The sequence below is a fragment of the Peromyscus californicus genome, unplaced genomic scaffold, assembly GCF_007827085.1.
Source record: "Peromyscus californicus insignis strain IS unplaced genomic scaffold, ASM782708v3 Scaffold_9__1_contigs__length_137607984, whole genome shotgun sequence".
Lineage (NCBI taxonomy): Eukaryota > Metazoa > Chordata > Mammalia > Rodentia > Cricetidae > Peromyscus > Peromyscus californicus.
In genome coordinates, this window is record NW_026294617.1 from 117,252,168 (window position 1) to 117,264,975 (window position 12,808).

The following is a 12,808-nucleotide window of genomic DNA, read 5'->3' on the forward strand; positions in this document are numbered from 1 at the left end:
TACCCGTATCACAAAGACATAAAGCATAAATTAAAAATACTTTTTAAGCAATGAATTAGAACAAGACTTTCAGAAAGGCAGAAAATATTCTGTTGCAGGGAAAATAACATATGATAAAATATATGAGTAATATATATTATTGTTTTTTTTCATAAAGCATAGAACTCACTTTTCCCTCAGAAAGAACAATTTTCTTCCAGCAGTCAGAATTGGTCTGCTCAACAATAACCATCTTTAACTAGACTTCATGTGCTGAAGTCACTTTTCTCTGTAGGGAGTTTTCTTCTCAGGGCAGGTTGACAGCCTAGCCAGCTTCCCCAGCACTTTAATGTAATAGGTGTTGATGTCCACCAGCTGTTGACAGGCACGGACATTTCCTTCTTTCTTTTTCTTTCTTTCTTTCTTTCTTTCTTTCTTTCTTTCTTTCTTTCTTTCTTTCTTTCTTTCTTTCTTTTTTTCTTTCTTTCTCTCTCTCTCTCTCTCTCTCTCTCTGTCTCTCTCTCTCTGTCTCTCTCTCTCTGTCTCTGTCTCTCTGTCTCTCTTTCTTAAACTTACTACAGAACTTTAGAAAGATCTAATATTTTTCCTTCCATGTGGTCAGGCTCCATTATTTAATACTATCATAAGATCTAAAGAACAAACTTTAGTGGTCCTTCCAAGGCTGCACATTTTATGAATAAAATACTATTCCTTTTGATTAAATTATACTATTCCTTTTGATTAAATTATTTTGTCACCTCTGTTGAAGGTCCATTGCTGTACACAGTGAGTCAGTCAGCTCCCTAACTTTACATGCCCTTCCGCTGATTGCCTTGTCCATCTTTATGGCAAAGATTCTTGCCTCTTACTCTCTTTCTACTGTTATCATGTCTTAATTCAGAGAGAGGGGGTCCTCAGTTTTGCTGTGTTTTTGTTTAAACCTTTTCACTCTGATTGACCATTTGTGTTTTCGTGTAAATGTGAGAATAGCTTGTCATTTCTATTTCAAAATTTCCATGGCAAATTGGGTTGAAATTTGTAAAACCTTTCATTCACTTTATAGAAGGAATTGATCCCTCAAGAATATTGAGTCTTTGTGTTTATCCACAATGTGATATATCAATCAACCATAAGAAGAGTGATATTGAGTTTTGCAACAATCATCTGGTCATTTGACATATATTTAATGAGTTATTGTTTCTTTTTAACCACTATAAATGTGTGTGTGTGTGTGTGTGTGTGTGTGTGTGTGTGTGTGTGTGTGTGTGTATGTATGCATATGTGTGTATGTGTCTATTTTCTTCACCCATTGATAGGCTGCCTTGAAATAATGTAAACTTTATACATATTCATATATTGCTTAATGATGGCATATGTTCTGAGAAATAAATAATTTTTAGGTGATTTTATCATTGTGAACTTTATAGAGTAGCCTTTAAAAATGAAAGTTGATTAATGTGTTAATGAAATATTGGAAGACAATGTCTATATAGTTTCTATAACTGACTAAAACATCATTTTGTGATATTTGATTGTGTAATGTAATCAAGCTTTTGAAAACATTTATTCCCTCTCATCTTTTAAGCCTCAGTTATCATATGACTGCTTCCCAAATCTTACATATCTCATAAGTCCACAATATTGATTTTACTTTCAGTTTAAAACTTGGGTTATCATAAATAAAAATTTAGACGGGAATTTTGAGTTTGGTCACATATTTGTAAAGCTTAGTATTCTGTTGAGAGTATGTTAGATTAGTTGTGTATATTTTTCTAACAGATAAACTCAGTTACATTATTTTCTTTCTTTTTTCTTTTACCATCTGACAATGAATTATTTTTCTTTGTCTTTCCTAGAACTTTTTATAGTCTACTTTCACTTGTAAATAATTTTTGCACTTGAAAGTAGAATATAATAATTAGCCAGTTGTGGTGGCACATGCCAGTTGGATTTGCTGAAGGAAGCAAGAGAAGGAGGATCATGAATTTGAGGACAGCCTGAGCTACACATTAGACAATCTTCTTTACTGCCTATCATGGATGGAATATGTGAAGACATAGTAGTGAAAACACATTTTTTTTTAAACTTTATAAGGATTAGTGGTCAAATCTAAAATTTACCTAATGCTTACTTTGTGGTAGGCATATATGAATATGTGTGTAACACAAACTGCTAAACAGTCTTATTAATTAAAAAACCTAGAGCCAGTTATTGGGGTAAAAACCTGAGAGGTCAGAGGAATACGAAAAGCCACAGACAACCTCACCTCACTGACACCTCAGTGTGGTGGTATTGTGTTCCCCAAAATATTGTGCACCCTAATAAATGTATCTTAGGTCAGAGACAGAACAGCCACAATATTAAACATGAGGATAGGCAGTGGTAGCACATGCCTTTAATTCTAGCATTCCAGAGGCAGAAATCCATTAGTTCAAGAATACAGCCAAGCATGGTGACTCACGCCTTTAATCTCAGGGAGTGATGGCAGAAAGCAGAAAGGTATATAAGGTGTGAGGACCAGAAACTAGAAGCATTTGGCTGGTTAAGCTTTTAGGTTTTGAGCATCACGCCTTTAATCCCAGGGAGTGATAGTAGAAAGCAGAAAGGTATATAAGGCATGAGGACCAGAAACTCCCTCTCCCCTCTCCCCTCCTCTCCCCTCCTCTCCCCTCTCCCCTCCCCTCTCCCCTCTCCCCTCTCCTCTCTCCCTTCCCAGGGAGTGATAGTAGAAAGCAGAAAGGTATATAAGGCATCTCTCCTCTCCCCTCTCCCCTCTCCCCTCCCTCTCCCCCCTCTCCCCCTCCCCTCCCCCCTCCCCCCTCCTGGGATTGATCTACTGGATCCTTATGGTGGAAAGAGAAAGCTGATTGCTGCAAGCTGTCCTCTGACCTCCGCACGAGTGCTGCAGTGCCCCACCCCTCCAGATGAAAGTAATTTAGAAAAATTAAAGTGTTTCTCTTCCTACATTCTGGCTCCACAGCCTGGAGTTGTGCTCAGGGAGTCCATATCTTCAGCTAGCTGTCCGTGCCTAAGGTTGGAGTTGTTTAAATCATACTTTGAGAAATCCTGAACTAAAGAAATGACTCATTAAGTGATTTTTTTTTTTTAAATTTGGAGATCTTGAACTAGCTATACAGCTGAGAATGACCTTGAACTTCCAATCCTCTTGACTCTTGTGAATGCTAGGATTATTAGCGTTTGCCACCATGCCTAGAAAATGCAGTGCTGGGGGGTAGAACCCAGGGCCTCATTCATGTTAGACAAGTATTCTGCAAACTGAACTATATGCCCAGTTCAACAATGTTTCTCTCTCTCTCTCTCTCTTTTTTTTTTTTTTTTTTGTTTTTTCGAGACAGGGTTTCTCTGTGTAGCTTTGGTGCCTGTCCTGGATCTTACTCTGTAGACCAGGCTGGCCTTGAACTCACAGAGATTCGCCTGCCTCTGCCTCCCGAGTGCGGTGATTAAAGGTGGGTGCCATCACCACCTGGCTCAACAACGTTTCTTAACATGGTTAATAAATATAATAATAAACCAGGTCTGGTGGCCCAAGCCTTTAATCTCAGCATTTGGGAAGCAGAGGTGGGTAGATGTCTGTACGTTTAAGGCCAGCCTGGTCTACATAGTAAGTTCCAAGTTGCTAAGACCCTGGGAAAAAAAACACAATATATATATACAATTTATATATATATATATGTATATATATATATAATAAAGTAATCTATTATATATAGTAGATAATAGACTGATATGTGTTAATAAATATAAATGTACATCAGACTTATGGCAGATTTTAAAATGTCAATGTAGATGTTGTTTGGGATGCTTAAGATATTCTACTTCCAATTTATGTTCTAGCTAATGCCTACTCTCCCCTTTCCAGGAGGCAGAACCTGGGGTTCATTTCAGGACCTCAGCATTGTGAACTTAGCTAAACTGCATCCAGAGTGGACCCAAAAGGGCAAGCTCTTAACTGGTCCTTGGTACCACACACTCAGGCATTCTGGACAAAAGTTTACTGTTTCCGAGAGTAATTGGGGCCTCTGACACCCACACTGGAGGTCTTCCATTTCCAAACCAGGATGGATCTGCATAGCTTTGAAACTGCACAATGCTTGCTCTGGTCCCACCCCACACTCTCCACATCCAGGAAGCTGGTGGGAATGTACAGGACCCACTGAAGGCTCAAACCCTAAGCCAAGTGAAACCTGATTGCCGGCCTTTGAACTGGAGTACCAGCCGCTGGGCTGAGTCCTCTATGTAGGACCCAGGCCTGGAGCGATTAGTGCAAAGTTCAAATCTATGGCTACTCACAAGTGAATTTGGCAACCATTGGGTGGCCCCTGACCTCCCCAGCCCTTTAACCTGTGACCCCAGGCCACCCTTCCTGCCAGTGAGACACACACACATACACACACACACACACATACACACACACACACACACACACACACACATCCCCTGTCCTCCAAGAGAAATGAAAAACAAAACACTGCAGTTATGTAGTAGGATTTAACAAGCAGGATCATTGAAAGAAAAGGACTCAAAATTATCCTCAGATGAGCTATATTAGTAGAGCTAGCAGCACCACCACAGGCAGCCATGATTAGGAATTAACTTCTGAAAGTGTTAGAAGAGATAAAGCATCACAGCCATAGGCATGCATAATTGGCCCTTCCTGGAAGTGGAGAAACTTTCCTTCAAATATCATGATACAAGGAGAATTAGGACATTTCACTATTGACAGAACAGAGGACCTCTGAAGGGCAAGGCAGACCTTTCACTTCAGAGAACAAAAAAAGGTTCTTTGCCATATAGGTTTCTAATGTAAATATAGGGGTTGCAATTTTTGTACTACAAGATATGGCCTTACCTGACCTACATGTCAGAAGTCAAGAAACCACTGCGAAGAACCAGGTTTCATTATAGCTTGTGCTTGGTCTAGGGATTAGAAGAGGGAAGTCTAGGCTTGTACACAGTTGCAAGTGGAGGGAAAGTAATATATGACACTTCCTTATCAACTTGCAGTCCCTGACACAAAGCTAAAGGATGCCTGGTCTTATGGTGATATTTTATTTGTGCTGAAATGTGATTTTATTTGTATGTTAATAAAGTTACCTGGGCGTCAGAGCTAATAGCAAGCCATAGCAGAATTCTGGCAGTGGTAGCACATGCCCTTAATCCCGATCACATGACAGGTAGATCTCTGTGTGTTCAAGGACACCACCATCATGGAGACACACACCTTTAATCTCAATATCAACCATAGAAGACCTGGAGGTCTTTATAGACAGGCAGTGATGAGGAGGTCATGTGGTTGGGTTTACAACCAATGAGAAGGCACAACAGAAAGTCAATAAAATGACAGATACACAGGAATTAGATCTCTTTGGGAAGGGGAGGACAGCAGTGGGTGGTAAGAAGGCAGTTTTAGTCTCAGCTCTTAGCTACTGCTCTGACCACTTGGGCTTTTAATTCTGCATTTGGCTCTGTGTTTCTCAGTTAATAAGACTGTTACATCTACATGGCCTAATTTCTGGGAGAGGGAAGAAAACATTGATAGGGTCTGTGATATAGCATGCAATGGTGTCAGCAATGTTTTTAGGGATATCAGCATTAGTTAATCATGTGTGCATTTGGGGATTAATCTAATTATTCAGAAGACCAAAAAGGCAAATAATAAGAAATCATCTACATTGTTACCATATATCCTAATTTTAGTTCTTGAGTGAGGTATATAGGAAGGTTTACCTGGTCAAGCAGGAAAACAATTACCTTCTGACACACTGAGGTAAACTTGCCATGAGCATGTCATCATTGTCTCATTTCAGAAAACTATCACTTAGCTTGCCTTTCTTGCTTTCTTTTTCATTCCCTTTGTTTGAGACAAGGTCTCACTATATAATTCTAGATAGATAAATAAATAAGATAGATAGATAGATACATACATACATACATACTTACATAAAAAGAGGTAAAGGCATAGATAGACAACAGGTAGACAGATAAGAGAGATCAGACATTCTGCATATAAGACCACACTTGGAATATTTTCCTTCTCCTCTGTCCTTAACCTTCCTTTTCCCTTACTCCATTGTTTAGACATTTTTCTTCCATCATTGGAGTCCGTTTTGTTACCATGTCATATGTATTTTTTAAATTCTAGATTCCACATAAGAGAGAAACCATGTCATATTTGTCTTTCTGAGACCAGTTTAGTTTTTAGATAATATCACGACCTTACTTCCATCTGTTTTCATTATAATGCCTATCTTATGGATCTGGGAGCCATTTATTTTAAACAAAGGCACTCAGGGACACAACACTCTGAGTCCCAATTTCAATGGGAGAGCTAAGCTAAAGTTTGGCCAGTATTATGCTCTAACTTAAAAAAAAATTAAGTTCTCTCCTGAGGATATGGTGTAAATGATAAACACTACACCAACCAAAACAAAACAAAACAAACAAACAAACAAACAAACAAAACATGGGGCATGGAACTAAACAGATCCTTTTCAAATGATGAAATCCAAATGATTGAGATATATTTAAAAAATAATCAACATCCTCAGTCAGAATGACTAAGATCATGAAACTAAGTGATAATGTATGCTTGCATAGATATAAGGAAAGTGGAAGACATATTCACTGCTGTGGGAGTGCAAACAAATGCAACAACTATGGAAATCAGTGTGAAGGTTCCTGAACCATGTACGTGTATATGTGTGTATGTGTGTGTGTGTGTGTCTGTGTGTGTGCCAATCATGTGATCCATCTAGATCACTCTTGGGGATATACCAAAAAATCTCCACATGCTACTATAGAGTTAACTGCTCATACACATTAATTTGTGCTTTATTCATAATAGCCAGGAGATGGACCAGACTATCAACTAATAAATGGATCACGAAAATTTGGTAAATTTACAAAACAGAGTACTATTCAGCCATTTAACAATGACATTCTGGGGAGTGCAAACTTGTACAGCCACTTTAGAAATCAGTATGGAGACTTCTCTGAAAATTGGGAATCAATCTGCCTCAAGACCCAAGGATACCACTCTTGGTCATATACCCAAGGAATGCTCAATCATATCACAAGGACACATGCTCAGCTATGTTCATAGCAGCATTATACATAATAGCCAGAACCTGGAAACAACCTAGATGCCCCTCAACCGAAAAATGGATAAAGAAAATGTGGTCCATGTGCAGAAAGGAGTATTACTCAGCTGTAAAAAACAATGACACCATGAAATTTGTAGGCAAATGGATGAAACTAGAAAATATCATTCTGAGTGAGGTAACCCAAACTCAGAAAGACAAACATAGTATGTGCTCACTCATAAGTGGATACTAGATCCACTCCTCTTTAGCCATTAATTCCTATGCTCAGCACCTAAAATATCCATTATTTTTAAGAACTTTGTTTTTTTTAATCCCATCCTTGCTACCATTTCCCTTTCTACTTGTAAAATCTATGACATCTCCCTTCTTATTTTGTCCTTACCTTATCATTATAGATTTAAAATTAAAAAAATTAATCAGGAAGTCAAGTATCCAATTACAGATGATTCTCACAAGATTCAGCACCTTAATACATGCTCTGATTATTAAATGACAGCTTCCCAAGAATTTCATGGTTTATTGGAATATTTAGGATTGAAATACAATAAATTTTAGATGTATCAAATTCTTTATAAACTGGATATTATTTTAGTTGTGGAACATTTCCAATTCATGTTTATGATAATGTTAGAGATACCACCACATTTCCCCTTTTTTTGTCTAAAATTAAAAAAGCTTATAACTAATACAAGAAAAATTATGTCCAATAAGTATATACAATATACACAGTCAAGATTACATTAATGATGTCTAGTCCATTAACATTTGACAGATTAAGACAAAAAACTCCATTAATATATAACAATGTCTAGGCCAGTAACATTTGACAAATTCAGACAAAAAAATTTCATTACTTATCTTATTTAAAACAAGTAAATCCTTTTTAAAAGTATTTTTTCTTTTCATAATAGATTCAATAATCTACCTTTTAGAATTTTTATATCTTCCTCTTTTTCTTTTTAGTGTAGATTCAGTGATCTACCAGTTTATCCTATTATTCTTTATCTTTTTTCTCAGAATAGATTCAGAGATCTATCTCATATTTATATACTTTTCTCTTTTTTCTTTCTTTTTTAAACAAAACCTCTGAATCTAATCTCCATGTTCAGCTTCTTTCCTGACCATTAACAACTAACAACTTGTAACCAACCATCATAAACAATGACAATATCCATAACTCATTTAACAACCAAAAACCTCCCATCCCACCTCTTGGGAATGTGGGCATCGTTTTCTTAAAATTACTTCCTTCTTTAGGGGATCCTGAAAAGAAAATTTTTGGGTTAATTGTCAAGTCCTATATCATTTGTCCAGCCGCTGCATAATGAGAAAGTGCAGGGCTTGTTACAAGTCCTTGTTCAAGTAGTCTGTCAGGCTGGATCATCTCAGATAGCCATTTCAAAATTGTCCTAAGCAGTTTGTAGTCCAAAGTTGACCTTTTGGTGGTGTTAATCAGCTTAATGGCTTTACCATAGTCCTTGTGGAATCATCAGTGTGGAGTCCTGTCATCTTTTAGAAGATTTCAAAGTCACTGTTAGGCGTGGTCATGGTCCACTTTAGACTTTTTTTTTTTGGGGGGGGAGCCTCCTCTGTGGTTTGGAATAATCACAGTCTGATAAATTTCTGTCTCTCGGAACCATGAACATTCTTCCCTAGAAGAGAAAATCTTCACAGCAATTTCTCCCCACCATTTGTCTTGCCAAACTTTTCCAAACTGACCTTTGCGGATCCTTTCTGGTAACACAATGGTCCTGGTAATTCTTCTCTGAACAAGCATCAGTAAACCCTTTGTCCCAGGTAGCAGCATCATTGCAGTCACTAACACGATGAGAAGAAGCCGGCAACTCAGAGCAGCAGCCGCTGCCTCCATAGTCCTGCTGCCACTGTTTGTGCCTGGGCCCTGGCCGAAGTTTCTCCTTAGCAAGCCTCCTAGGCTGCCCTCAAACTCAGGATCCTCCTGCCTCTGACTCCTTCAGTAAATCCAACCAGTGTGCACCACTACAACCGGCCAAGTGTAGCTCAGGCCTGAGCTGGGGCGGACTAGGCCACAGGCAAGCAGCTTTTTCATGAATTCGTACCACGAACGTTGGGCGCCAGATGTAACAGGAATCTTAGTGAGTCTTATTAATAAAATCAAACCTAGGGCCAGTTATTGGGGTGAAATGCTGGATGGTCAGAGAGACAACAAGCCACAGCTAACCTCACCTGGCCAACTTCTCAGCTGGTCTTGTTTCCTCAGACTGGAAGCTTCTGTGTCCTCATATCCGAATGGCTCTCAGCTGAACGGTGCTGCTAGAAGCCTGACAGCTTAACCAGCCAAATGCTTCTAGTTTCTGGTCCTCACGCCTTATATACCTTTCTGCTTTCTACCACCACTCCCTGGGATTAAAGGCTCGCTTTCTGGGATTAAAGGCGTGTGTCACCATACCTGGCCATTTCCAATGTGGCCTTGAACTCACAGAGATCCAGAGGGATTTCTACCTCTGGAGTGCTAGGATTAAAGGTGTGAGTGCCACCATTTTTTTAGCCTTTGTATCTAGTGGCTGTTCTGTCTCTGACCCCAGATAAGTTTATTAGAGTGCACAATATTTTGGGGAACACAATACCACCACAATCCTTTGTCCATTCCTCCATCCCTAACCCCCTCCCCACCTTCCCTCTCTACCAGATCTACTTCTCCACTGGTTCCCTTCAGAAAAGAACAGAGGGCTACTCCTCTTAAGAGAGTTACCAGGAAAAGTTAAATTTTGGCAGACTCATTCAGGTATGTATCTCTTTTGTGGTTAAATAGATAAAGAAGCCAAATTCCAAATCAATATACAGATTACACATATTGCTATAGGATATTTGCTTATTTTACCTATAGTATAGTTAATTATGACTACTTCTGCCAATTACTAATTATTTAACCTGAAAAAATATCCAAAATTATCAAATGAGAGTAGTAGGTAAAATTAGTCACTTAAATTTGAGGCTCATTATCTGTTTCTTATGTCAATATGATTACTAATATAATCTATTATGGTAAGCTGTGATCATAAAATTGAATGCCATAAGTCACCATAAAGCATACACTATGATTAATTTTACTGTTGAAACACAACTATGAATCTTTGCTACCATTTCAATTGGTATTGCTAAAAAAAAAAATTAACTCTAAATCTAGTAATGAGCTGATGCAGGTTGTTACCCATGACTCACTAAATATATTGAATATCTCCCTAACTCACTGCTAATGGGTAATGCTTAATCCAATTCTCTGTGTTTTAATGCAAACCTGAAACAGCATGATTTAAAATATGCAGTTAGTGATACATTTTGAGAGAAATGATTTGCATATCAAGGCATAAGTAGCTGTGTATTCAGGTACATTTTCTATACTTAATGCTTTACATAATATTACCATATATTATCCTCTGGGTCAATTAGTATGAAGAAAGAAACTTTCCTGTAAAGCATGGAGGGATGAAAATGCTTTGATTTTGTCGGTTTTCTAATAAAAATATCGTCAATGACACTAAAGATAGGTTGTTGTGTCAAGAGAATTGATTGTGTTTCTCACCCTTAGCAGTTTGATATTTTGGGTGTATGATTCTTTGTTGTGGAGGATTACAGTGTGGGTTGTAAGGCATTTAATAGTTGTAAGGCATTTAATAATAGTTGGTTCTCTACTCTCAAATGCCAGTAAAATATTTCACTCAGTCTTCTTAGCTGTAAGAACCATATACATATCTGGTACTTTCCAGTGTCTCTGTAGGGCCAGATTACTTCTGGTTGTGACTCACTGGTAGTGGAAATGCACTCAAATCAGTAGTAACATGGCTAATAAAAACACATATTTACTAAGCACAAAATGTACAGTAAATGCTTTAATAAGAACTAAAAATATATCACTTTAAAATTGACCTCTGCTGCCACATAAAGGGTGTAGTGGTGTATGCCTTAGGGGTAAGAACACTGAACTTCCGTGAGAGTGGATTGTGTGCCCAATTCCGTATAGTCAGGACAGCAGAGCAAGCATATGAGCCAGGAAACGACACTAGTCTGACTTTGGGAACTAGACTCCTGCCGACTGCTCTTCACTCCTTCATTTTCTAAAGGTTGGAGTCTGAAAAACTTTCAATGGGTTATAAAATCAAAACATAAAAAAGAGAAATAAAAATCATAACAGAACAGCTTATGCCTTTTATAGACCCAAGTACATTCTCTGGGTGGCATTCAGAACCCAAGAAGCACAGGCTCTCCCACATTCCTCCTCAAGGAGTCTGGGGAAAGCATGTCACAGTGACTGAGTTTGGTTGACAGATTCAAGGAGGAAGAGGGCATGACAAGAACAACCCTTTAGAGGTTGTGATACCCTAGAGATTGGGACAAGTGCCAGAAAGAGAAGCTTAGCTGAGTGGGGAAACGTCTCTCTCAAGAGGATACAGTAAGCATGCCAAATAAATAGGATAAAATAAAGACATGCCAAGTTCTGTTATTCACAATATTAGATTAATGAATGGAAACTCAAGATGAGGTAGAAATCTGAGTGCAATTATTATTTTAATGACAGTAGCATTTCAAAGTAAAAAATATTGGACAAAAGGATCTTAGATCTTTTGAGATATTGCAACTGCTTGCAGAAATGTGTGTGTGTGTGTGTGTGTGTGTGTGTGTGTGTGTGTGTGTGTGTGTGTGTGAGAGAGAGAGAGAGAGAGAGAGAGAGAGAGAGAGAGAGAGAGAGAGTGAGTTGGTTCATTCTTTTACTATGCGGTTCCCAGAATTGAACTCTGGTCCAGAGGCTCACTCTCTTTCCATACCAATTGGATAACTGGATCCCAGGAATCAAACTAAGTAGATAGATCTGAGCCATCTATCAGCCCTCCCTTTTGCTATGTGGATTTTCAGATAACAGCTCAGAGTACTGGAGCTGAATTATACTACTAAAAGCATCAAAACAAACAAGCATGGAGCTTAATTACCATGTAAATATTCCCAGAGCTAGAAGGGAGTTGGTGCTGCCTTCCTAGCAGGTCATCAGGGGACTAGATTAAGAAGTCAAATGAACACAAAGGGACAGAGCAGAAGACAAGTTAATTACAGGAAATGCCAGCAACCTAAATTAAGAAGAAAGAAGAAATTATTCATGGCCTTTGTTTAAAAAGCTGATATCTATATTAGTTTTGTATTATGGTATAAAAACTACCAGTCATATTAAACCAACACATATTTACTGCCTCAGCTTGCATGGGTCAAGGTTTTCTTTAATCAGGATACATTCATAAGAGACAACTTCCAAACTCTCTGGTTGTCTGTCACAGGTATTAAACTGAAGTCTGTATTTCCTTGATGGCATGTAAGCAGCAGTTTTTGAGCTCCCAGATGTTACCTGTGTGGCTTTGAAATGGTCCTGTCCATCAACTCTCATAATATAATCGCTAATTACTTCAAAATCAGCCTGCATTAAAATATGTATGTAAATACTTACGTTTATATACACAGATGTGTATGTCTACATAGACATAGACACAGACATAGAATATACAAGTTTTTGTATTCATGTGTGCACATATACATAGGTGCTTGATTTGATATACACTTATGAGTATAGATAAATGGAATCTTGATTATGACAGCTAAGTTTTTTATGTGAGAGTATAGAGATCTGGTACAGATTCAAGAAGAGACAATTATGAGGTGTGAACATGAAGTTCACCCTATTT